The 26,399-nt window shown below is 41.7% G+C and overlaps 1 protein-coding gene and 2 long non-coding RNA genes across 3 annotated transcripts in view; all 3 read left to right on the top strand.

Moving 5' to 3' along the window:
- Nucleotides 1-26,399, top strand: part of RPL14 (ribosomal protein L14) — a 264,687-nt gene that overhangs the window by 68,624 nt on the left and 169,664 nt on the right. The gene's annotated exons all lie outside the window — the stretch shown is intronic.
- On the top strand, nt 399-12,695 carry LOC138161740 (uncharacterized). The gene is made up of 3 exons (XR_011168455.1): nt 399-2,203; nt 8,977-9,053; nt 9,626-12,695. It is a non-coding gene; the product is annotated as an uncharacterized lncRNA (long non-coding RNA).
- On the top strand, nt 12,752-23,563 carry LOC138161739 (uncharacterized). The gene is made up of 3 exons (XR_011168454.1): nt 12,752-12,813; nt 15,763-15,838; nt 17,248-23,563. It is a non-coding gene; the product is annotated as an uncharacterized lncRNA (long non-coding RNA).

The following is a 26,399-nucleotide window of genomic DNA, read 5'->3' as shown; positions in this document are numbered from 1 at the left end:
AAGAGTCGTCTTTCACAATATAACCTCTATGGAAATGTTATGCATAGCTACACATATACAACCTATATTGAACTGCCTAGTAAGGGTGGGTGACAAGGAGGAAGGGAAAGAATCTGAGATTCAAAGTTTTAAAATCAAATGTTTAAAAAATATATTATTATAATTATTATTATTTTACATGTAACTGGGAAATTAGATATACAGGCACTGGGGCATAGAGATCCACCATGCCCTACTGAAAAGTTGGAAGGGGTATGGGAGAGAGCAGATTGGGGGAGGGAATATTCAGCGGGATTCTGTTTTGGGCTTGTGGGTAGGGGAAAATGGGGAGAAAATTTGTAACTCAAAATCTTGTGGAAATGAATGATATAAAGTAAAAATAAATATAAAATTTAATTTTAAAAATAATAATTGGATTTATTGACTTGTGCAGTGAGCCTTTTAATATGTCCTTTTGCTACAATAATATGAATTTTTGCTACAAATGATTGGTCATTAAGATCACAAGCTTTTGACACTTTTATATATTTGACACTTATATGTATAGCATTTTTTTTGACCAGCCCATTTTTCTATGTCCATCCTTGATTAAAGCTCATGGGTTTAATTGCTATTTAAATCAGACAGGGACCCACAACAGAATCTTTTGAAGCATGACTATCTCCATCTCTTAGATAGCTAGCTTTTTTGTGTCAGTAACAGTGGTGAAAGTTCACAGTACAGTATTTTATTTCCTTATGGAGTTTTCTGTAATTCTGGAACAATTCTGTTTCTCAGTTCTGCATCATTCTTTGTCATTCATGTTCCCTCAGTAGTCGATTTTTTTTAATCCCCTAAAAATTTTGTGGTATTTGTTTTACAGTTTGATAAGGACACCAAGACTTTCTAGGCTTTTTATCTGGAATACTCTTTAAAAAAATTTTTTTTTTTTGCTTTTTGGAGGGCAGTTGGGGTTAAGTGACTTGCCCAAGGTCACACAGCTAGTAAGTGTTAAGTGTTTAAGGCTGGATTTGAGCTGGGGTCCTCCTGACTCCAGGATTGGTGCTCTATTCACTGTGCCACCTAGTTGCCCCTGGAATACTCTTTTTAGCAGTGAACTTCATCAGTAAAAATGATCTTTTTCCTATATTGAGTATTGTGTTGAATTTTTTTCCTAAAAAAAGGTTAGAAGGGGGTGGCCAGGTAGCACAGCGAGTAAGAGCACCAGCCCTAGTGTTGGGATGATCTGGGGGATCGAATCCGGGCCCAGACACTTAGCATCTACCTAGAAACACCTGGCCGTGTAACCTTGAGCAAGTTGTAAGGTTAGAAGGGGGGAAAAAAGTTGTGGGCTGAAGAATGCTTCTGAAATGCTTAGCTCCCCCATACATGTGGCTGGTGTCAGAATCTGTCATTAAAATGTCCTTTTGGGGACATTTGCAGGGGGGAAGCCTAACTACACTGAATTTATTTTTCCTTTACATTTATTTTTATCTGACAACATTCAGTTCCACAAGTTTTTGAGTTCCAAATCCCACCCCTCCCCCCCAACCAAACAGTACCTGTAATCTGATATAGGTTCTACATATATAAAATGTCCTTAAGAGTAGCCTTTGCATACTTCTTAAACTTCAGAATTAAACCATACACAAAGCAAGGAAACAGTATGTATATAGTATGAAACCTGCCCTCGCCTGATAAAATGGAGGGGAGGACTCAAACTGGTACCATCTGGTTAAGGCCAGAAATTGCTGTGCTGCCCATTGTCAGGAGAAGCTCTGATAATGCCCCACGACTTCTTTCACAGAAGGAAAACCTAGCTACATTATTTCTTGTCCCAAGTTATCCTCATACCCCATGTGTCCCCAAGGAGACAAAGAACTGGTTGGTTTCTGCCAAGATCAGGTCTTTATCTGTCCCTGTGCAGCCCCGTTGGCCTACCCACCAGCAGTGTGCCCTGAAATGTTCTCTCCTCATCTGAGCTTTCCCAGCTCCCGCACCTCACATCCCACCTTTCTACCTCCATGTATACAGCACCAGCACGTCCCCCATCAACACTAATGTGGAGTAGTCAGCAGGTTCAGATTCAGCATCCAAAAGTTAACAGACAGTTTTCCTTCCTTTTTAGGTTTCAAGTGCCCTGTGTGCTCCAAGTTTGTACCTTCAGACGAAATGGACTTACATCTTGTGATGTGTTTAACAAAGCCAAGGATAACCTATAATGGTGAGTAGCCAGTATTGATCTTCTTATATCGCTCTTAATGAAAATTCAATATCCAGAAATTTTTCTTAAGGCAAGAATGGAAAATCTTTTTTTTTGTTTTTTAAGTCCAGTGAAGCCCCATTAAAGAAAAAAAGCAGTGAAACAGGGTTGGCAGTGTCAACCCCCTCTTGTGCCGCCCCCTCCCCCCCCCAACTCATTAAAATGGCTAGAGAAGGCACAAAAAAGTCCAAATAGGGGGCAGGCTAAAGGAGAGCTGAAGCCCAAAAAGACTGGCGAGCTACAGAGAGGCTACTGGCCACTGGGGAGGAGAGAGGGAGAGGTGGAGGAGACTGAACCACATTGCTTTAAATACCCTGTCCACTGGGGCTGTGTTCTTGGAGTCATTTCATAGAGGTTTTTTATTGGTTACTTACACTGCTAATGGAAATGGAGACATTTCTGATGCCCCAACTAGTCAGACTCCTTGAAAGAAACACAACCTAGAAGACAATGGTGCAGGTAGGGATAAGGGAACATTCCATTTTTATTGTGGGTAGAGGTGGTTGTATTTCTCACACTCATTTACATCAATTAGCCACCTTCCCAAAAGGATGACTGGCTCTCTGGGGATGTGAGGACATACTAGGTACTGTGACCCTGGCTTAATAGAAGGTTGTACTGATTTTCAGCTATATTGTTTTTACAGGAATACTGTCATGAAAAAAAGGTAGCATTACTAGCTTCTCACATAATAGTATTTTCAAAACAAAAAATTATTTGCTGAACTTCTAGTATTGACTCAAAGACCTAGGGGAAGGGTATGCAAAATAAGTCAGCTTTTTAATAAACTTTGGCTTATGACTTCTGAAATGTAAATATTGTCACCACTACAAAAAATGGAACAGTGGGTGAGAGAACCCAGTCCCTCCCCACATTACTAAGCCGAGATTCATTGGAAAAATCTTCCTGGTTTTTCAAGTAATAAGATCCGCCACTGAGGAAATAGGAAGCTTAGATGGAAAAGATCACTCACTGGAATCTTTATAGAACCTTTGAGGTGGGTGATGGTAGAGATGTTGTTGCAAGCTGGGAGCATAGAGAGAGTATTAGGCTGAGTGATGCCTCTTTATTTTTTTTAATTGGTGCCAAATGGGAGATTGAAGTAAAAACAGTAAATTAGAAGGGGGTGGATCAGGTGATCTCTAAAGTTTCTATTGGCTTCAGAATTTTATAATTTTATTTAGGTCAGTTAAGAAGAAAAAAAGATGTGAACCAGCTTTAAGGTGCATTGTAGATTGCAGCCCCCCACCTCTCATTTCGCTGATAAGCTTGGAAAAGAAAATTGACAGCATCTCTTCTAAAATAGTTGTGCAGTTAAATGTTTGTGCTTTGAGTGGAGGAAACGTTGGAAAACATTTGAGAAAGCAGGGCTCCTTTTTAGGGCCAAGAACAGGAGCTCATTGAACAGATCCATTCCCTTTGGACGCATGATTTGTGAGCTAACTCACTTGGAGCACTCGGCATTCTTGGAATGATTGTTAAAAATGGTAGTTGTAATGTAGGGTCTGGAAGAAAACTTTTTTGCCCTCAGAATGCTTCTATTTAGAATTACATCTTAAATCCTAGAATCTGGGGTGTGTGTGGAGGGAGGTGGTCAGCCTTTGAGGTCAGATCATTCACTTCCCTTTCTTAATATTTAAAGAGAGAGTAATAATTGCTTTCCTTGAAATATCTGTTAACCACCAACACACATTGTCATCATATCTGTGCTGGACTGAGCCCAGTTGTAGCTCCCTGGCGTCACAGTTTCCCCATTCCCCACCGGCCTCCACTGAGCAGGGATTATAGACACTTTCCACCTGTAAGCCACAGCAGTTGAAGTATTAAATTTAAGGAGACTGAGAGTTTGAGTGATCAGCAAGCATTGACTAAGAGGCTCATATGGCCAAAGATTTGAGAAAGATAGAAACAAACACAAGACTCCCAAGGAGACTGGATTGAATGGGGAGAGACAATGTGCATATATTCTGTTCAGTATATAGAGAATGGGGAGGGGGAAGGCACTGGGAAAGGTTGAGGAAGGAAGGGCCTCTAGGACCCTTCCCATAGCCAGGCCGATACATAGCAGGCCTACTGCTCTGTTCACTTCACCACCTAGCCTGTGTTCCTATAGTATGAAGTATATGAGTTATGCTTCACAGAAGGAGAAAGGGATTCTTTGAGTCCCAGATGAGGAGGCAGGCTTGGGGATAGCCAGTTTAGTGGCCTAGGGAACCGTCCAGATTGGAGAGTGTGGGGGAAGGAAATGACATCCAGCAAGTTGCAGAGGGGGTTGTGTTGGATCCTGAAGGCCACAGGGAGCCGTGGCAGAAAGGGTCACTCTTTTGGTGGGTGCCCATGTTGAAGGCCACAGGGTCTGAAAATGTGTGAGTGAGAGCTGATGTGGTGGTGGATACTGACCTCACACTATTTCTCAGATTTCAGAGTGGTTTGGGGAGATAGTTCTAACATTGGTCTTTCTGTTGGAGTGCTTTGCTTTATAGAATTGAGTAGCCAGTGAATATTCACAAGATGACGTTTGTAAATATTTATTGTTTATCAATAGAAAAATAAGTGTTCAGTGTTGCTTCTGCCTTAGGGCCTGGCGTTTACCGCCATTCTTTTGTATTGGCTACTGGAAGGACAAATGTGGTTTGAAGGAGGGAATGCCAAACAAATCAGGAGGTTTTATTTGGAAGTTGATTCTGAATTTGGCTGCTACTTCTGGTTGCCCATGTGATATTAATACTGTGCAGCTATATGGAGTTAAGAAACCATGTATCTAAGCTTGTATTGAATGTAAATCCCACATAGTTTGATAGGATTGATTAGGAAGTAGAACTTCCACTGAATTTGTCTGAATGAGAAGAAGGCTTCTGGGAGAGCAGAGGATTTTAGAAAGGAACATGAATGGAAGAGATTGGTGAAATGATTTGCCTGACAGATCTGTGCTGTGCGTACAATAACTGTCATTTATATCTACCCTCCCGACTTTTTCTTTCCATCAATTTCAGTCACCCTGGAACAATGATTCATCCCTTGCCCTCCCATATCTTAGCCTATTATTTCTTCCATTGTAATACCATCTTTGTTTTCATTCTTAATGCCATTATTCTAGTTTGCCTCTTTGGATGATTGTCTCTCCTTAAGCGATCTCTGTGTCCCTCTTCCCCTGCCCAGCCTTGGGGAGCCTCTGGCCTCTCCCACTCCCATCCTTCTCAGCGGATACCATGTCACCCCCCAACCTTAACCCCTTAGTAGTGTATGGTCTATATTAGTCTCCTGTGTCTCAGCCCCTGCTAGATGCCAAGGATGTCTGGGGAGAAGGGATGGTCCTGGAAGCTTACTTTGGTTCAGAGGAGACAGTGTGCTCACCTAGAAGTTATATGAAATGTGTCAAATTGTGGTGGGGGAAATGAGGAAAGCCTTTCATGTATGTAGAAAACAGGGTTTGAGCAGAGCTCTGAAGGAAGGATATTTCATCCTTGGGCAAATTGGTCGTCCCTGAAGATTTTGGTGAATCTGTTTTAGGTTCTCTTAGGATGCCTGGGCTGCATTAGAAAGGGGCCAGAGAAGAGAACAAATCTAGGCACTTTTTGTCATCTATGTATCACCCAATATAAAGACTTAGATGATTAATTTAAATTTTACACAATGGGCAAATTTTGGCAAACTTTATTGCACATTCCTTGACTTAGATTTTGGAAAAATCAGTTGACAGAGTTTATTTCCTAATTTCACTACTCTTAAAGGCATCCTTACTCTGTTTACTGGCCATTTCCCACCATAGTGGGGTTCTTATCTTAGGGGCATAAATTTATTTTGACAAGTGGACATGATTCTGAGAAGAGAGGATTCCATTAAAAAGCAACATAGCACAGTGCCTGGTTCTCTCCCATCTTGGTTTTTTTTGCACTAGTCTGACTTTTACACCTTCTCTGCCTTTGGCCAGATCCTCGAAAAGGCCAAATGCACATCTCTGGGGCATGTCGCTAGAGAGTTCATTCCAATGAGACCTCAAGCCATGACTGCTGCTTTTCAGCTCTTTGGAGCCAGCAAGAAATGCCTCATCAAATGCTCTGCTACAGTCTAGGCAAACTTAGGTTAGTAACCCGTAAAAAGAGGAAATGAAGCTAGTCAGCCATGACTGGGGTTGTCACTACTTCCTTTTCTAGGTAATCACAAACCATTGACATTTTATAGAATTTTTGTCCCAGAAAAATGATCCACTCTAGGTTACATTATTATTGAGCTGTTTGCAGATCTCCATGCTGTAAGGTGCCTCTTCCCTTTCCCTCCACTAGTGCTTTCGATAACTAGTAAAGAGAGAAGCGTATTATTGTTGGTTTCATAGCAGTGGAGAATACTGGATGTGATAGGCTCCCTTTATTAGAGCTAAAAAGGGGCCTTAGAACTCATCACTGCTAACACTACTACCCCTCAGTTCACAGATTGTAGACCAGGGAGGCTAAGTGACTTGGCCCAGTGTCTTTAAAACTCAGCATATTCATAACAGTCTTTTCCCCAAACCCATCCCTCCTCCAGATTGCCCCAGCCTTCCATTCACCAGCTTCTAACCCTTGAATAATTGCCCTCCCTCCCTATCTAATCAGCTGCCAGCTTAGTAGAATGGGAGCTCCTAGAGGGAGGGCAGGGGCTGTGAGATACATCACAGAAGGTTGGCTTTGTTTCTTTACCCCCACAGCATCTCTTAGGTCTGTTTGTCTTCTATGCAGCCTGGTTCTCTCACCTCTCATCAGGACTGTTAAAATATTAATATTAAAATAGCTTGATTGGTCTCTAATTCAGTCTCCACAAAGCTCCCAAATTACTAGTCCTGAAACATAGGCTAGACTGTGTCATTCCCTTGTTTGTAACTTTCATTGGTTCATTCCTAGCAGGCTAAAATACAAATATCTCTGTTTGGTATTTATAGACTTTGTGTCTATCTCTAGCCACCTCTTCCTGCCTATATTACAGCCAAACCAATGTGTTTGGATGCCTCTCCTCCCCTCTGCCCTGAAGGCCCAGTGTAGCTATCACCTCTTAAATGATTTCCTGAGCCCCTCTTCCTTTCTTATAATGACTTGCTGTATATATTCACTCCCCTCCCTACCCCTTGCCCAATTGACCCTCTTTCAGAGGGATTGGGGAATCTCTACATACCTGTTCTCGGTACTTATAAATACTTGATCAGGTTAAATTCAAATAAAGGCATTATAAAATAAAAGAACTCTCTAATAGTGCTCTGAGGTTTGCAGAGTTCCTCACAGACCTTTTATTTATGAGGTTAGATATGACAGCTCTCCTGCCCACTTCACAGAGGAAGTGAGTTTCCCACTGTCATTTCTAGTTAAGCATCAGAGATGGGACAGAACCAAGTCTTTCAACACACTCCTCACCATGCCATACCTGGCTTTGGATCCTAGATGCATTTTGAGTGTGATTCACATTAAGCACTGATTCATTTTAGCCCCGAGCATCCCTCCAGAGAGCTGCCTGGAAGCAGGAAGGCTCAGGTTCATCCCAGCCTTACACACTTGGGCTAGTTATCATCTAGCCTGTTGTCTGCCGTTTCCCCAAAAACCCATCTACAAAGCTGGTGGTAAATGTTATGGTGGGCTTGAGCTAAACTCTGAAGAGTTCTCCGATTTCTGAAACAAGAAAAGTCACTTAACTTCTGTCTGCTTCAATTTCCCTGATTGTAAAAGGAGGGTAACAGGACCCACTTCCCTGCATCGTAAGGATCAAATGAGATTTGTAAAGTGTTCAGCCCCTAGTGCTCAGTAAATGCTGGGTTCTAGGGACTTCTAACCTTTTTTGTGGTATAACCCCTTGGCAGTCTGAAGCTATAAATTCCTTTCAAATGCATAAATAAAATGTCAGATTGAAATAGAAATCTGAAATGTATTGTTTTTTTAAAACCCAAGTCCCAGATCCTGGTTTAAGAACCATTGTTCCTGATCAGGCCAAAAGACAAGAAAGCTGACAAGTTGGTTTGTCCTTGGGTATCCTGTCTCTTTTTTCTTCATGGTCCCCTCAGATGGTTCAATGAAATAGAGTTTGAGAAAACCCACTTTGGGAAATACTAACTACCTCTCTAAAGAATCTTCCAGGGGGCAGCCAGGTAGCACAGTGAGTGAGAGCACTGGCTCCAGTGTCAGGATGACCTGGGGATCGAATCCCAGGCTCAGACACTTAGCACCACACCCAGAAGTAACTGGCCGTGTAACCTTGAGCAAGTTATTTAACCCCAATTGCTTAAAAAAAAAAAAAGAACTTTTCAGGCTTTACTTAATCTGTGAAGGATGAATAAAAAAGAAAGGCAGAGAAATTGATTTACAAATGCTTAGTCTAATGGGAAAGATAACAACACGTCAATGACTGTACAAACAGGTTTGTTAGAATACTTCTTGGGGTGTCTTTTGTCTATCTTAGTTTTGAGAGGAAATGGTTTGAGTCGTGGCATTGTTTTCTCACATGTGCTTTAGAAATTGTTCTTTGCAGATGAGCAGCACAGGGTTCAGTTAGACAGAAACATGTGTTGTTCCAGTGGTTATTCTGCTGGTATGTCTTACAGTACGTATGAAGGCACTTGGTGCTCTTCTCCAAGGAATCTTGGAAAGTGCATGCAGGAGTCCATGTCCATTTCCTAAAAATACAGTGTTCACACCTCTTGAGCCCCCACTTTTCATTCTTTATATAATTGCTTCTTACTAATGATGTAAACTTATTTTAATTCTTGGTTTTTCTAGGGAATGTTTCACATTTCAGCTGCTTTTGTTTTCTACTGCTATCATTGAGGGTTCAAGATCAAAAAATAAATCTTCAGGTAAAATGCCTGATGTTAATCCAGATTATAGTGCTTGTCATTTGTCTACTGCAGAAGAGCTCATTGATGCGTTGGGGTGTTTGAGCTTCACTTTCATGGTGGTTATGAAATACGCATGGGGTTTTCTTGGCTGCCTCTTAACAAATTTGATATTTTTATATTTTAATTTAAAGACTTTTGGCTGTTGGCTTTTTTCCATGTTGCCTTGATCTGCAGTAACTATATAGGCATTTGCTTGGACGTGCTAAACATTTTTAATTTTGCATATCTGGCTGTTTTGAATTAAGTCATTTGGGTTTGAAGTAATTTAACAGTCTGTGAAAGGCAATATATGTGAGAACAGAATACAAGCAGGTCATGTTGATGAATTCACTGACATGGATCTTGTACATAGAATACAGTTTTTAAAAGTAGAACCATTTTTATCACTTGAATCCATTCCTTTTTCCAGAAAGCAAAGTAGGAACAAAATTGGTCTTCAGTCTTGGTCAATTTTTACAAAGTGAGGATACTAGTCTTGAGTATGCAAGCTTATAATTCATCATTAATGACCATGTTACCATTGTCTTAAGGCGATTCAAGTTTTGAAGTCAACACTCTAACTGAAAGAGCAGGATAAAGGACCATCCCTCACTCCTCCACTCCCTGTCTTCAGATGGCTTCTCTTCGGGCGCCCGTGTTCTCTTCGTTCTGTCCCACAAAGATTCAGTCCTCTGCTTTCTTTGGAGGCCTCTGACTCACAAACGCTGGGCAGTATGGGATAGTGGGAAGATCCTGGCTGTGTGTATCAGTCCTGGCTGTGTGTATCAGTCCTGGCTGTGCACTGGCTGCCTGGTCCGGATTCCTTTCCTGACCACCACAGTTATCTCTTAAAAGTCAAATTGACAGAAATACTAAGTGTTCAGCTGAAATAAATAACATCTGTTAAAGAATTTTGTGAAACTTTTAATACATATTATATTGTAACATATACATAACATAATAAACCAAATATACTTTTTTTTACACTTTTCATCTGTATGGTGTTTATAGAAGAAATTTGAGCAATGAGTTTGAAAGAATTCTATAACTTTAACTTTCAGTTTTTAGATTTTTCACTTGACCTTAATGTAGAGAGGCGGATGAGATAAAAAGAAGCACGTAATTCAGGTAGATCCTTTTGTTGATTCTGATTTAAGACAGAGACTTAAATAAAAGGAAGTGGCAGGGAGGGCCATCATGTTCATCCCATTGGCTGGAAGCTCTTTGGACATTGTTATTATTTAGTTCTTCCAGAGTGCTTCAAATATTTTTAAATGTCTTAACAATATTTGAAGTACTTTGAGAGAGTTTAACAAAAGATTCTTGCTTTTTAAAATTAAGAGCAGGAAATAATGACTTGTTTTCCACAAAAACAAATATGTCATTTATATTCATGTCCCCAAGACCAGGAGAAACACTGAGGTCTTGGAAAGGAGGATCCAACTGAATTCCACTTGCTCCTAGAGGGCGTTTTTTAATGGAAGCTGTATTCTGGTTGTAGAGGGAGCTGTCCAGAAGTGGAGTACTGGGGTCAGGTGTCCCCAAGAGTGGGAGAGGGTCCCTGTCAGGCACATGGTGGAAGGGATGCAGGCTCCAGGACCAGCACATGTCACCTCTTCAGGCTTTAGTTTCTTCCACAAAATGAGGTGCTTCAGTTAGTTGATACCTGAGGTGTCCCCTTCTAGCTCTGATGGTCTTTAGAGTCTGAGATGACCTTGAGGTGCCATCGAAATCTGAATTTCTGTGATAAGCAGAATGTCTACTTATTGTGTTGGAAAGCCATCCACAGCAAGATGTTTATTTAATGTATGTCCAGGCAGTCACGTTGGATGGACCTCTGGGAATACAGGGAGAAATGGACCATGATCTCATAGGACAAGAAGACATGAATGCTTTGGGAGTCTGCATTCTTAGGCACATAGATGAAGTGTCCTAAGCAAAAGAATAAAACAGTTGATTGAGAGCCCTTTGTGTACTAAGGCTGTGTTAGGAATTAGAAATACAAAGAAGTACCTGCCTTCAAGAAGCTTGTATTCTATTGAGGTAAACCCCCAATACTAGAGTTAATGGGCCTTGGGGTTGGGGGGAAATCTGAGACGTGGGAACATTAAAAAAGGCCTCGTGTTACTTTAAAAAGCCAAAGGATTCACTGAAGACAAGTCCCAGGCATCAAATAGAGGCTGTGCAGAATGCCCAGTGAGCTGAATGAAGTGTGTGCAGGTTTGACTGGGATGTAGATTTGACAAAGGGAAGCAGCAGTGTGCCTAGAAAGGGGAGCAGGAGCCAGACAGAGGAGCTACCTTAAAGGCAGCAGGGGTGGCAGGGTCAGACCTTTGCTCTGGGAAAGTCAGGTATAATTCGAAGGGGGCTGTTAGAGTGGTCCGGTTGATAGGTGATCTAAAAGCGGCCATGGCAGCGGAGAGAAGAGGACAGGTGTAGGCTTTAGAACTGACAGTTGGATGGATGCATGAGGTGGGAGAGAGTATAGATTTAAGGGTGACTCATTATAAACCTGAGACACTGAAAGGGTGATGGTAACTTGGAAAGGGCCTCTGGGACACCTAGTTCAGAATGTTCAGCCAGCATTTGGTGATGCTGGATTGGTCCTCAGGAGAATGACAAGGACTTGGCTAGGTAGACCTGGGAATCATCTGGGTAGAGATAATTGAACCCAGATGAGTTAATAAGATCCACTGAAAGTTCATTGCATCTTGTTTTCCCTCCTAAGACAGCAGCTCAGCTGTCCTGTCCTGGTGGTGGCCAGGTCCAGGGTCATCTTTCTTCCTTGCCCTAACTCAGGCAGTCTTCTGGCATGGGGACGGATTCCTCAGCTTCATTCTTTTCTTAGACTACTTCAGGAAGGGAACAAACTTTTTTCTATTCAAAGAAAGGACTAATTCAGGCTGATAAGGATTTTTTAAAAGTCCTAATGACACAGCTGTATTAAAGAAAAGGAAAACTATTTTTTTAAATGAATTAAGCAGTAAAAGCCTGTTTCCCTGAATTGAAAGTATCTATGAATTCCTCTGAGAATCGCCATAAGAGTTCTTCCCTGTGCCTCTCCTTGTGACACTTTAAGCGTGAGCACCCCAGATAAAGGTTGATTTCTTTTCTAGTTGTGTTTTTCTGTTTCGTTGTAACAGAAACTATTTCTTTTGTTTTTATTGCCAGTGTACAGCTTGTCAGTTAAATGATGTATTTTAAAACTTTGGTGGCTGTCGTGGCATCACTGAGGGATCGAGGCTCTGCAGTCACCTCTGACCCAAGCTGGTTGTGTGACCTTGGGTGACCCTGGACAAGTCCCTTGACTTCTCAGTCTAAGACTTTGAGGGCATTTCCTTATTTGGAAGTTCTTCTGTCAATAAAGTCAGAGATCCTCACCCCTTCTTGGTTTACATCATTGTGTGATAGGCGCATGACTAACCAGGGACATGGTTTGTTAGGTTGAGACTTAATTATTTAAGTGATTCATGAAATGTTCACAGAATGTCGATAAAGATGGTGCCTCACCTGAGGCTGATGGGACACCGTGGTTTGAAAAGATGTGCCTGCAGCAGCTCAGGTTGGGGCTCCCATGGTGCATGCTGCCTTGTAAAGTAGATGTCCTGAATTCTCTTTTCTTTCTTTCTTTAGAGGACGTGCTGAGTAAAGATGCTGGAGAGTGTGCAATATGCCTGGAGGAGCTGCAGCAAGGGGACACGATCGCCCGGCTGCCCTGCCTGTGCATCTATCATAAAGGGTACGGCCGCGGGATTCTGGCCTCCCCAACCCCAAGTGAGGGAAGCATGAAGACGCACACTTGTCATCATTCACCCCATAGACAGGATGGGTATTTTATCTTAAAATGGCTCCGAGGGTTTTCTCTTGCACAGGGGTGTCCAGAATCAAGTTCTTTCCCTCAGTGCCCAGTTCGTCTGTCCCAACTCCAGCTGTCCCACCAGCCGGGCACACCTGCATTCACCACCTGGCAGTTCTCCCTTCACTGTGGGTCTCCTGCCTGTTTTGTGGCTTTTGCTCTCATTGCCATCATCCTAATCCTGGCTGTTATCTCATGGCAGGATCCCCTCCAGATGCCCCTTGGGTGGAGCCTGCTGGGTGGATCTCCCTAAGGAAAGATTTTGTTGTGTAACACTCCCTTGCTAGGACTGAATGCCTTTTACCCAGCAGAATTCAATTTCAGCCCCATTACAGGTCATCTCCCCTTCTCCTTGGTGCTTTTGCTTGTATCATTCCCCTTAGAAAGTTTTCCTCATTGCTCTTATCTGTAGCCTTGCTTTTCTGGACTTTATATCCAAGGACCCAGAAGGCCACATAATGGCCTCGAGGCTCCCCCCTGCCCCCACCCCGTCTAGGCAGTGATGCCTGTAGTAATACCTTGCCCTGTACCTGCTTGCCTCCTTGCTTCTTACCCACATTTTCTTGGAGACAGGGTTTCTACTTTATTTTTTCCACTGCTAACTTTCAAATAGCCTTTGCATTGTGCCAAGTACTGACAGGCATATGAAACACCAGGAAAATGGGATGTGCCCTTGGACAGTGAGATGAAGACATTTGGAGGCTGTCGAGTCCAGCCATCCTCATCAGAATCCCCTTTCTGACTATAAACACCACAAAGATCCTTTATTGGTCATAGTTCTCATCTCGTGAAGTGAACTTGTTTGAATCCTAGAAGGTCTGACTGAACATTCAGTCGGGGACTGTTTTCCCCATGTTATCATTCCCCCTCAGCTTTGTCATCTGCATGTGTAGGCAGGGTTATCTGTGGAAGGGAGTCAGAGCAGAGTTTACCTTCCAAGAGAGGGACACTCCAGGCCTCATTTTCTGAATTCGTGACTTCCAAGGTCTATTCCAACTCTCAAGCATCCTATACTAAGCAGAACACCTAAATCTCCTTTCCAACCAACCATTAATGGTTGTACTTAGCATTTAGCACCAAAATCCTTACCCACCCCACCGCCCAACCCTGTACTGTTGTCTGGCTTACAATACTCCCACTTATTCATCAGATTTTGTCAAATACTGTGCTAAAATCTAGGTAAACTTTATCTGCTACATCCCCCCTCCCCTTTATTTACAACATTTAAGACCCTCCCCTTTTTTTCTCCCCTCAAAGAATGAGAAATAAGATTAAGTTGGTATGACTAGTTCTTTATATATATTTATATGTAAAACTTTCCCCCCAATTCACATGTAAAAACAATTTTTAACTTTTAAAAATTTTTTGAATTACAAATTCTCTCCCTCTCCCCTATCCTTGAGATGGTAAGCAAACTGATGTAGGTTATACATGTTCAGTCATGTAAAATACATTTCTGCATTAGTCATTTTGTGGAAGAAAACCTAATCTGCATTGACTCCATCAGTTCTTTTTCTGGAGATGGATAGCATTCTTCATCGTGAGTCCTTTGGGATTGTCTTGGATTATTGTATTGCTGAGAATAGCCAAGTCATTCACAGTTCTTCATCGAACACTATTTTGTTAGTGGTTCTGCTCACTTCACTTTGTATCAGTTGATGTAAGTCTTTCCAGGTTTTTCTGAGAGCATCCTGCTGGTCCTTTCTTATGGCACAGTAGTGCCCTCACAATCTCATACCACAGTTTGTTCAGCCATTCCCCAGTTGATGGGGAATTCACCCATTTCCAGTTCACCACCATTTCCAGTTCTTAGCCACCACAAAATAGCTGCTGCAAATGTCCTCATACAGACAGGCTTATGACTAGTTCTGGGTAAAGACACATTAGGTCTTAATGATCACCCTTCCCTTTCCCAGGTGTTCACAACCACCCCCATTAAAACTCTCTAAGAGTTTTTCTAGGAACTGAAGTCATCTTCCTCTTTACCTTTAAAAAGAAAACCTTTTACTGTCCCCATTTTTCTCATGCTTTTTAGCACTATAGATACTCTGGGAGTGGGCTGTGATTTTTATTCTCCCCTAAAGTGTACATTTTTCCTTTTTCTGTCACAATTAGATGGATGGGTCATACACACCCCCTTCACCTCTCCCAGCCAGCAACAAAGTCCATGTTGGTGACCATCAAATACAGAATAAGAGCTCCCTTCTTTGCCTCTTTGAAGTAGGACTTTTTATAGCTCTCAGGGGCCTTAGATCTATCTGTGGTTTAGTGGGAAGAACACTGGCTTGAGTCTCAGAACCTTGGTTTCTCATCCAGTATCCTGCCTGAATTCTATAAGCAAACTCACTGTGTCTTCTCTGACCTTATTGAGGTTTTCTTTTTCAGCTGATTCCACTGATCAGTATAGCATATATACACTAGCTCTTCTGTCAGGTTATTCGGGGTCCACTGCTCTGTCCCCCTTGGATTAAGCCATCTCCCGTCTTTGATCTGGGACATTCCAATTGGAGGGTGGGGGTGGGGGGGCAATGGCAGGAGATGGTCTGCTCTCAGTGGGAGCATCTACCCCCCCCCTTTTGCTTCTAAAAACAGTCATCTTTTTACCAAAATAAAATAAAATTCTTCATGAAAATCCTCTTGTTGCGCTGCTTAAAGGAACAGCGACATACGAAATAGAGATTCATTTGGTGTCAGCTTGTGAAATTTCAAAATGCAAATGTTGCTGCACCTTTCTATGGAATTCCTCATGTTTAAAAGAAAAACATATTGGAATATTGATCAGTTTAAATGCATGAGATCTCATTTATTCTGTTGTCTTTTTTCTTTTTCCAGCTGCATAGACGAATGGTTTGAAGTCAATAGGTCTTGCCCTGAGCACCCTTCAGATTAAGCATCTGGTTCCTATTTTGTACGTAATTCTTTTCCTCTTTTTAAAAATAAGCTATAATAGAAATTTCCATTTTAATTTAATGTCAATTGTCCAGTAATTTCCTTTATCTTTGTGGACACTATATCATTCACCCAGATTTTATATTGAATCTATTTTCATTCTCATAGACTCTCCAGAAGTCTTGTTTTTTGGCTGTTCTCCTCAGTAAACATTGAGTTGGTTGTTAGATTGTGATTATTTCTCCTTCTTGAACCTATGAGAAAGTTAAATTGGGTTTTTTAGATTGAGGAATGACCACTGCTCTCGCAGGCTGAATGATCTTTTCTGACAGGGGCTGCTGGCTTGCCATGAGGAGGGGCACTTTGTGTTCAGAGAGAGCACAAAGCAGTTCCCTGCCAAGGTCGGAGTTTAAAGGCCTCTTGGCTGCCAGAGGTGATAGAAGATAGCCAAGCCATTCTAATTCTTCACCTGGAACCCAGTTTTAAAATTTGGACAACTTTTTTATTTCAATATAATCTCCCATTTTATGTTAAGCATTCACAAATGTTATTCTGACCAGGCTGCATCAGGCTGACTAAGGACACAGAAAAGTGAAGAACCTATGGAAAGGCTCGAGATCTAGTACAGGGTGACTTGCAGGGAACTAGTCAAATCCAGTCTCTCAAAGGGTCGGTTTCCTCATCTATGAAATGAGAGAATTGGATAATTCGATAATTGGATAAGAGGCCCATGTCCCTTCCAGCTCTTCCAAAGGCCTGGCCACTGGCCCCCCCACCACTGCTTGGCTTTGAATCCAAAAATGGAGTTAATGGAGTTGATTTTCAAAGAAGATGCCTCTGGTAGACTCTGAGCCAACCAGCAGCCGGTTAGAAAGTTGATTGAGGCTTTAATAGGTATTTTCATAGCAACAGCTGTGGGGCCGACTAGAGATGAAACTCCCAAGTTAGCATTGAGCACCTCTGTAGATAGCTATTGATGGGGAACCCAGGAAGCCTGTGGACTTGATTAACGCTTAGTATGTTGAAAATTCTTACTTAAGGTAGGAAGAACATTAAATTTATTAACAGTTTAAATTTTTCTTTTTCTAAACTTTATCCAGCAATTAAACTTACTTAAATCTCTCACGGAAGGAAGGAAGCTACAATTGTCCACTCCCAGCCAAAAAGGTGCCTGCCACCACCCATTGTCCTGGGAGGCTTTTATGAAATACTAGGCTTGGTTAGTGTTGGAAAATGAAGCCTCAGAAACTATTCTTTGTATATATTCAGCAAAATACTGGTTTTATCTGAAATTCTGGGGCTAGGAAAACAGTTTTCAGAGGACACAGGGGAGTTCTATGGTCTTGATTTACACGAATATCAGAGACTGCTATAAATTAAGCATACCTGGGTTTTGTTTTTAAACAGGTTTTCTTATGTCTTTTCAAGATGTTTGGAAAACATCACATGAGGACCTGTCTCTGGAGAACAACATGCAGCCAGAAACCTGAGTTCTATGGGACTGGATCACACACAGAGATGGGCAATCAAAGAGCGGATGACTTGTATGTGAGAGAGGACGCTCGGTGCACAGACGTGCACAGGAAAGGCCGCACACACAGCAGGGATTGGAAAATGCTGCACAGCCCTCATAGTGTTGTTGTCATCTACCCATAGTTCCTGTTGGTAACGTTTTGTATTCAGACGCCAAAGTTAGCGAATTTCATAGTGGATTTACTTCTTCTCAAGTTCCCTCGAGCTGTGAATGGATTTGGGGTTTGGGGTTTTGTCTCTTTTCCTCCCAACTTGGAAGGTTTTGCGTTCTCAGATTCTAAAGTAAAGATGACGTCAAACATTCTTCTTGTGGATTAACGCCTCAAAAACCAAAGTAGGCGCCGGAGCAGCAGTAAAACCTTTTTCTCTGAATGCAGCCCATGATCTCAAGTTCTTCCAGACATCTTCAAAGGAAAAGTGAAAAGCAGAATGCAGCCTGAAGATGGGGGATCGATTCCCTCAGACCTGCTCAATCTGGATGGCTTCCTTCCTTGTTGGGGGAGAAACCCCTGGCCGACAGTGTGACTGACGGCAGCCCTGAGCAGCTATGCAACTTCCTACGGAAGGACCCGTTCAAATGCTGCGGGCAATGGGAATTTCTCTTAACGGGTATTTTTGTTTTTTCAGGTAATTCTTTTTTCTGTACTTTCATCTCCAGGCTGCCTCTCCAAGTGGGGCAAAATATGAAAACTTAAGAATAACTGCTGAAGTGGGGAGAGAAGTTTTCCAAGTTCCTAAGATTAAGTTTGGATGGAGCTCAGAATAATTTGCGGAACATTTTATATAGATTTTTTTTAAAAAAATCAGAATTTAATTTGCATGGCAGATTCATAGCAATTTGCATCTTTCATTTTCCAGATAATCTGGAGATTAGCATTTGATAATTTTTTTAAACAAGTATGGAGATTTTGTTAATTTATAATTTATTAATGTATTGTTACTGTGCTGCATATATATGTTAATTTACAGAGGCTTTTAAACAGTCCTGTAGGGGAAATGTACTGAGGAAATTATGTGAATAAATAAATAATAGTTCCCACAAAACATATCTGAATGGTTTAAACTCTGAAGAGAAATCAGGGCTATTTAAGTGAATGTCTTTTTATATCTATACAATAAGTAGTTTCTGCATTTTCAACATAAAGGGAAAATGTTATCAGTGAAGATTGTACATTGTATTTGGCCCTCAGAAGGAAGCTGTCTCAGGCTGATTTCTGGGCAGATGAGATGATCCTTTTCTGTCTCAGGCTGATTTCTGGGCAGATGAGATGCTTCCTTTTCTTCCTTGCCGCTGCCTGGGCTCTTGATGTCCCATCTTGATGTCCCTCTTCCCCTTTTAGTTTTGTGTTAAGAAGGGCAAGAGCAGGAGCCGCCACCGCCGCTGCCCAGGATGAGGCAGGCTCACCCGCCAGGCCCCACTCTGTCATGGCTGGCTGGAAGAACCTAACTTAGATAATGTTTTCCCTGAAACTTTGCTGTGAAATGCCTTGTGTGATGCTGCACACGATCAGAGAATCCACAACCACTCGTGTAATGACTGACCACACAGCATCCTGGTGCTTCTGAACCAACCAAGGAAAAGGCTCATCGTTAACTCTCAGTCCATTCGACTTTGTTTTTAATTTTGTCAATTGTTCCCTCCATAAAATAGCGGTGATTTAGAATGTGGATAATGTGTTTCTTTTACATCCTCTTATGTTAGCATCCTCTTGTGGGCAGTCTTTGGGTTCCTTGCAGGGAGCGCTGGAGATGGGGGCTGGGATGGGCCTGGTGGCCGTGTTCTCCTAGTGGCTTCATTTTCCAATGTGATTGTTTCTTTTTCATTCTACTCTTCACAGTAGGCATCAGGCCCACCCTGGCCGAGTCTGCTTCTGGCCGTCTGTGCCCCCAGAAATGATGGCGCACATGAGGGCCTGCCGTCCTGGGCCTCGCTGTGCCTCCGTCAGCCCTGCTCTCTCCAGCTCTGCGTCCAGCTCTTCTGGGCCAGAATCAGACTGAGATGTCATTGGGAAAGGTTTACCAAACTAAAAGTACAATGTAAAATATCTGTGTTGATTTGTATCGGTCTTGTTGGACTTTGGCACCACTGAACTAGGACCAGACAAAACAAAACTAGAAACTACTGTTTTCAGTTCAGACTTTTATCTTCCATCACATAACCTCCGAAAATATCAATGTGCAAATTTTTTAAAAAATCACTTAAATCTAAACAGTTCAGAATTTTAGCTCCAAATAGTTAAAACCCTGAGAAACACCCTTGGGAAATATGCTTGAAATTTGTAGCTGATCTAGTGGTGCCAGGGCAGGAAATCTTGTTTCTTAGAGAACTAACTTTCTCCTCACCTGTCTTGGCTAAATTCCCTGCTTTGTAGGGGAAGGTTACACACGGGAAAGCCGTACATTTAATTTCTGTGCTGCTTTTGGTCCGTAGTGTGCTGATTGCCAATTTTTACCACACACACCTACACCTCCTCCCCAATATTTTTTGCCAGGCCTATCTCTTGCCTCAATATGTAAGAAAAAGTAAATCTTTCTAATACTCAGGTTTTACCATTAAACGAGCTGTTTGCCAGAAGAGTGATTAGAATATGCTCTAAAGGGCGTGTTTTTCAAATCTGGGCGCAAGCTTGAGCATAGAGTATGTCTTCCAAAAAGAAATTCGTTGGAAATAGAGAAGTGTTGCATATTCAATTTCCTCTGATAACTCAAAACTCAGAGACTGCTGTTAATAGGAGACTTTGGGCTAAAACATGGAGGGCCCTCGGGGCCCTCTGCCCAGTGCAGATGTCCAACTACATTTGAGTTCCTACAGTGAGAATGCCATTTCCCTTTTCACAAGGTTTCTGAAATTGGTGATAGGAACATTTCAAACCAATCAAAATTCTGTAGTGTGAGTAGACACAGGTTTGGTGAAAGCACTTTGTAAATCTTAGTGTTACCAGTTTGTTTTTTAAAAGACTAAATTCCAAACAAATTATCATCTGCACTTACTGCCTACTAACCAGGGAGTGTGGATTTCATACCATCAAAAAGCAAAGCTGCATTGTAAACTCTGGGCTTTCAGACGGAATAATTGAATTGTATTGCTCACTGGCATCCCCACCACATCAACATTTTTAAGTCAACTTTTGCATCTAAGTAAAATAAGCACATGCTAGGAGTAAATCCAAGCAAATGGAGGTAATGTGAGTAGGGCCTCCTGGGTCTCAACCCCTCTTAGAGTTCAGTCAAAGTCTTTGAAACAAGGGGCCTTTTCTGTGACAATTGGAAGACTGCAGGCAGATTCTGACATCTACATTTCAAATCGAGGAAGACTGTCAGGCACCAGTCCCGGTGCCCCAATTTTCCTGTGGTATGTGACTACTGATTTATGCTTTGGTCTGTGAATATCTTTGGTTGAACGTTGGTTTTTTCCCCCTTAATTTTCCTCCCCACCCTGATATGTTACTGCTTGCTTAGTTTTTGGAAGAGAATTGCAATCCAGATCTCATTGCCGTGGTCCTTGCCTGCCAACAGCGGGTCAGTTTGCTTTGCTCAAATCAAACAGTCCCAGTTTGAAGCTCTGAGTGAGTGAGCATCCTTACAATGCTGCCTGGCCTCGTGGTCTATATTTGAAACAAAGAGTTACTGTATTAGGAAGTGCTTCCTCTCCCTGGCCAGCTTAGCTTGCTATATAACTTCTAGCACTGAAGGCAATCAGTTGCATTAATCTTTGGTTTTGTCATTGGGAATAAGTATGTTAATGCTCTAAAGCTATCTTACCTCAACCAGTAGCCATCACAACAGGTCTCTGCTTGTACACAGGAGGATTCCAGAAATAAGGGACCAGGTGGCATCTGTGAGCTGAAACCCTGGGCTGCTGGGCAGCCTTCAGATCCCTGGTGTGCATGCATAGGGCACAATGGACTTTGACTTCAGAAGGGACTAAAACCCTCTGGCCTGATACCAGGCTTTTACCTACTAGCGTTGCTTTTAACTGTTGAGACTCAGATCTTCCCTCCTAGTTTCTGGTCTGGAGACATATTGCTAGGTCCTAATGGTTTGTGTTGAAAATTAGGTACCTACTTCACATCCGGGCACTAGCAGGTCTGATTAGCGGTCTAAAATGAAGTTGTATTAATTACCATTTGTTGTGCAACCATTATAATATACATTGTATTAGGCTCCTATTACCAACAAACCTTTATCAAGTCTCTCTGTGTCTTGTTGTTACCATGCCAGGCCCTCGGGACAGGGCCTTTGAGCTTGGACAGAGTCCGCATGATGCTTTTTTGTTTTGGGTTTAGGAGAATAAATCCCACTTAATTTCTTCAGAAATAACTTGCCATGAGTGTCATTGTTTGAAAATAAAGGAAATGTGTGACCGTGACTTGGTTAACTTCTGTTGCTGATTTTCCCCACCATGTCCTTATAGCTCCTCCTAATTTGCTACTAGAGTAATCTTGTTAAGAAGTGAGCATAAGCTTTCAATCATAAAAAGTAGAAAATTAAGTAGAAACAACTTGTATCTCTTCAGTTCAAACTAAACTAGGACGTCCACATAAGTGTTTGAATACATTATTGTTTTAGCTGGTTTTGCCAGTGTCAAAATATTTTGAAGTAGAAAGAGGAGAGAAAAGAAGGCTTTCGAGGGAATGTATTTTTAACTGTCCCTAAATTGTGTTCCAATACTGCATTGACACAGAACTGTGGAAGGAATTTGGACACTGAGCCCTTAGCATTCATGTTCCATGGTAATGTATATCTGATCTTGCACACTTACCCAAAAAGCAATGTACTAACGAGTATTAGATGAAACTGTAATCGCTTAGGAAATGATTGTCATTTTGGTGGTGATGAGTAATAGGCCTCCTTGTTACCTTAAATTTAAAAATGTAATGTTTGGGTTGTTCAATGTAGTGCCTGTTTCTAGATTTTTGTAATTGAAAGTATGATTGGGAGGCTTTAAGATTGTTGGGATTTTGGCGGTCTGCCAGCACACAATCATGAATATTTTTGGATTTAGGTTGTATGTTTAATAACATTCCATTATGTAAAGAAAATAATAAATCTTTTGAAGCACAATTTGTGATGGAGGTGTATTGAGTTCTATAGGTTCCTGAGTCATGAAGATTTGTGTAGACCATTTTTGTCCTAGTTGGAATGGATTTCAATTAAAAGACGAGGATTTCCAATTGAATTTGTTCAATGTAAGTGAGCTTATTGTGTAGTGGAAAGTGATCTGGGAAAGTATCGGGAATTCTGGGTTTTAGTTGCAACTCTAGCCGGATCTGATTGAGTGACCTTGAGCAGGTCACCTCTTTTTGTTCATTGTACCTGTATGCCAGGCACTGGGCTAAGAACTTTACAAATATTGCCTCATTTGATTCTTACAATGACCCTGGGAGGTAGACATTGTTATTATCCTCATTTTACAGTTGAGGAAACTGAGGCAAACAGGTTTAAGTGACTTGCCCAGGGCCAACAGAGCTTGTAAGTGTAACTTCTGAAGACACAGAAACAATGCCAGTGAGGCGGTAGATGGGGGGAGTTGTCAGAGGCTGATGTGAAGCCAGTATGTATTACAGAAGGAAGCAGGGGCAGGTCATAGGAGCATGGGTGGCAGTTTTTTTTTTTTTTTAAGAATGAGAAAACAAGGACAGAAATCAGGTTTTGAAGAAAAAAGGAAGCTCAGAGGTAAGACCACTATGTGCTGTTAAGTGACAATTGAGAATTCTGCAGTGAAGAGTTAACAGGTGCTAGGGAGGAGGCATGTGGTCTTCAGTCAGAGATGGAGATTCTCCTTCCTCTGTGGGTTGGACCAAGACAAGCTCTGAGATCCAGATTCCTTCTAGCTTCCAGAGTTCCTGGGATAATTGTAGTATGTGCTTTAGTACCATTTTAGGCCATGGGAGGATCTGGATTCCTTTTCCCCTACACTGTGTTGGAACCACTAAGTAACAGCAGATAGGAGAAAGTGATACCAACTAGGAAGGGTGTGGTAAGCCTTCAGTTCATTGCATGCCAGCAGCAGGGACTTTGCCAATTGGGCAAAGCTTAGGTCACCTGCCATCATGCACACCAAGAATGTGGGAGCCCTAATTGGAAAGGTGCTACTGAATTGAGATTTGGAATCATAATGGATTATAGAATTTTAAATTGATGCTCTAAACTTTTTTTTACTTTTGTTTCAAAAGTTTCAGAGAAATAAAGTTTTGCTTTCTACTTAAAATTTTTTCTTCGTCCTTTTTTTTCCCCATTAGATTTAGTATCGTACCAGTGAATTCATTTCTTTTCCCGTCAGCCATTCCATGTTAGAAACTGTAATTCGGATGTCAACAGAAATGGGAGCATTTGATAGAACCCTAGAAGATGCCAGTACTTGGTTTGGATAGGGACTCTAGTCCATTACAGTTTACTGAGAAAAATAAAAATAATTATATTTATTATATATAAATTATATTTATTATATATAAATTAAAATAAAAGTCATTGTGCTCACCTTTGACAGGTCACTCTCCCAGCTCCCTCATCCCTGGATGGCCTGCAAGCCAGGTGCTTTGCTTTCAGTTCGTCTTAACTATGGTTAATCTGCAGTGAATGTGAGATTATTGCTAGATTTGGAGAAACAACGTAGTCTCATGTTCAGACTTTATTAAACAAATCTCAGAAAATGAGTTGGCTTTAAAACAAGCCATTTCAAGTCTGTCACACTCATTTGGTTGGTTGTCATGCTTTATTCTCGAAGAGGACCCAAAATAACGTCACAATGTTAGTCATACTTATTTACAGAAAGATAAATACCCATTAGAATCCATTATGGCATGGTATGAAGCAAAATGTCCCCCAAAATTCCTTTTGTGACTCAGTTATTGAGACACAATAGACAATTTGAACCCCAAGAAGTAAGATTTTGATGCCCTTGTGTCTCAGAATAATTGCTAAAATATACACAATTCTCTCGGGGAACATGATTTAAAATGGCCCCCATAGGTTTCCTATGTTTCTTTTAGTTCTTAAAAGTTGTGACTGTATCAGGTTTTGGGGTATAATTGTGTGGGAGGCTGGAGGGATGTTAATGAAACCTAAGTACATTTAAATCTATGTAGCACCTTATGGGCTTCCCACACAAAGGTCATGAAAATCAAAATGGTAACACATACAGATATATACATATGTATCTATCATAATGGAGTTCTTTTGTATCAACAAAACAATTTAGTGTAATAAAGGAGAAAGGGCATCCCGAGAGTTTCACAGTTAGTCAAACATTCAGCTCCCACGATGTGCCAGATCAAAGAGGGTTGCATTCGTGGAGCTAACAGGGTCATACAAGACAAGTGCACTATTAGAGGAAGTTGATCATCTTACAAAGTTATTTCAAGGGAAGTAGCTCTCTTATCTTCTGTGTGACCCTGAGCAAAAAACTTGCCTTCTCTGGGCCTAATTTTCCTCTAAAGCAAAGGGGTTAGATGAATTCTAAGTTCCTCCGCACGTGAGGATTGAAGTTTGTGTAAAAATAGTTGCCTGCCAAAAGGAGCCAGGAATGTGAAGACGATCCCAGCCCTAAATACTGCCTGGGACTGTTTGGAGGTGGCAGTGAGATGGCTGGTGAAGAGGCGAGGAAAGAGCCAGCAGAAGAATGGGGAGGACCCGCTCAGTTCAATCGAGCTCCTACTTGGGGGCAACAAGAATACGGAGTGGCTCCTTTCCCCTTTAGCTGGATATTTGCTGTACACGAGGCAGAAGCTGTGCCATTTCCATTGCTTTCTCATGGGGCCTGGTACCAAGTGGTGCTTAGTGAGTGATTGCTGATTGATGATAAACCCAGGGTGAAAGGCAAGGTTCAGATAAAACACAGCCCCCGCCCTCGGCTGACAAGTTAGAAAGGGAACATGACTCATTTAACAAGGGCGTGAGAGGAGAGTGTCCAGAAAGTAGCATTTGAGTTGAACCTAGAGGGAGTTGGGGTTCCACTGGAGCTGAAGAAGCGAAGGCTTGGGAGCGGAGAGCCCAGTGTATAGTGGAGGCAGAAAGAGGTACAGGACTTGTTTGGATGTCCGAGCGATAGCCCATATTGAGTCAAGATAGGGAGGAGAAAAGGATAAGTTCCTTTGTGTGACAGTGCATCCTTGGATCTCTAAAGCATGACTTCTCTGTTTCCCTTCATGCCTTTGACCTTCCCACACTCCCAAGATAATGAAGGCAAGTTAAGTTTTCTTTTCTTCTCAAAAGAAAATGTCTTCCTGAAAGCAGAAGAGGGAAGAGGGAAGGGCTTACACTTGGGTCTGGGAAGAGGGGAATGAACTTTGCCAAACAAATCAAAGCCTGAAAAATGCCTATCTCAGCTTTTATGCAAATTTGTTTTGCAATATAGCTGAGGACAAGTCTGAGGGGGAGTATATAGAACCTAGTTCTGCCTTCTAAGTTCTTCCAAATTCTTTTTGAATCAGCAGGTTTTCATTTAAAGATCATGATGAGTTATAGAAAACAGTTGGAAGGTCATTGCATAAAACTTTACAACTAAAATAGACTTTGGAGATAATTTAATACAATTCCCCTGTTTTACCAACGAGGAAAAAACTGACATGAAGATGGCAAGTCCTTGGGGTCACAACATAGCCTTTGGTTGCACAGTTGGCACTCTTTCAGTCACACCACACTGCTCTTCTAATGTGTGTAATGTCTATTTGAAACCAACTTACCGCCTCAGAAGTGAAACTAAGACCTTCCCAGAGAGGTTGTATGCAGTACCTATGGCCACCAAGGAGATTAGTAGCAGACAAGGGCTTACCATTTCAGATTTCTACTCTAAAGCTATGCTATTTTTCCATCTATTCTTTTGCTTAGCAACAGACACCAATTGGACAACCCAGCCAATGAGCTCTTAATTATTTGGATTGCCTTAGGTAAAAGACAGGTAGCTTTCCTCCAAAGCACCTGAGTTTGGTCACCCATAGAGACCTGGATCCTTTGCCACTCAAGTTGTGCTCAGTTGTACTTTTTTTTTTTTTTGAGGGCAGTTAGGGTTAAGTGACTTGCCCAAAGTCAAACAGCTAGTAAATGTG

The sequence above is a fragment of the Petaurus breviceps genome, unplaced genomic scaffold (assembly GCF_028583685.1).
Source record: "Petaurus breviceps papuanus isolate PSGF00001 unplaced genomic scaffold, PetGlider_PUasm1.0 185, whole genome shotgun sequence".
In the NCBI taxonomy this organism is placed as follows: domain Eukaryota; kingdom Metazoa; phylum Chordata; class Mammalia; order Diprotodontia; family Petauridae; genus Petaurus; species Petaurus breviceps.
Note: the sequence above shows the minus strand (reverse complement) of the source record. Positions and strands in the feature narration are given on the sequence as shown.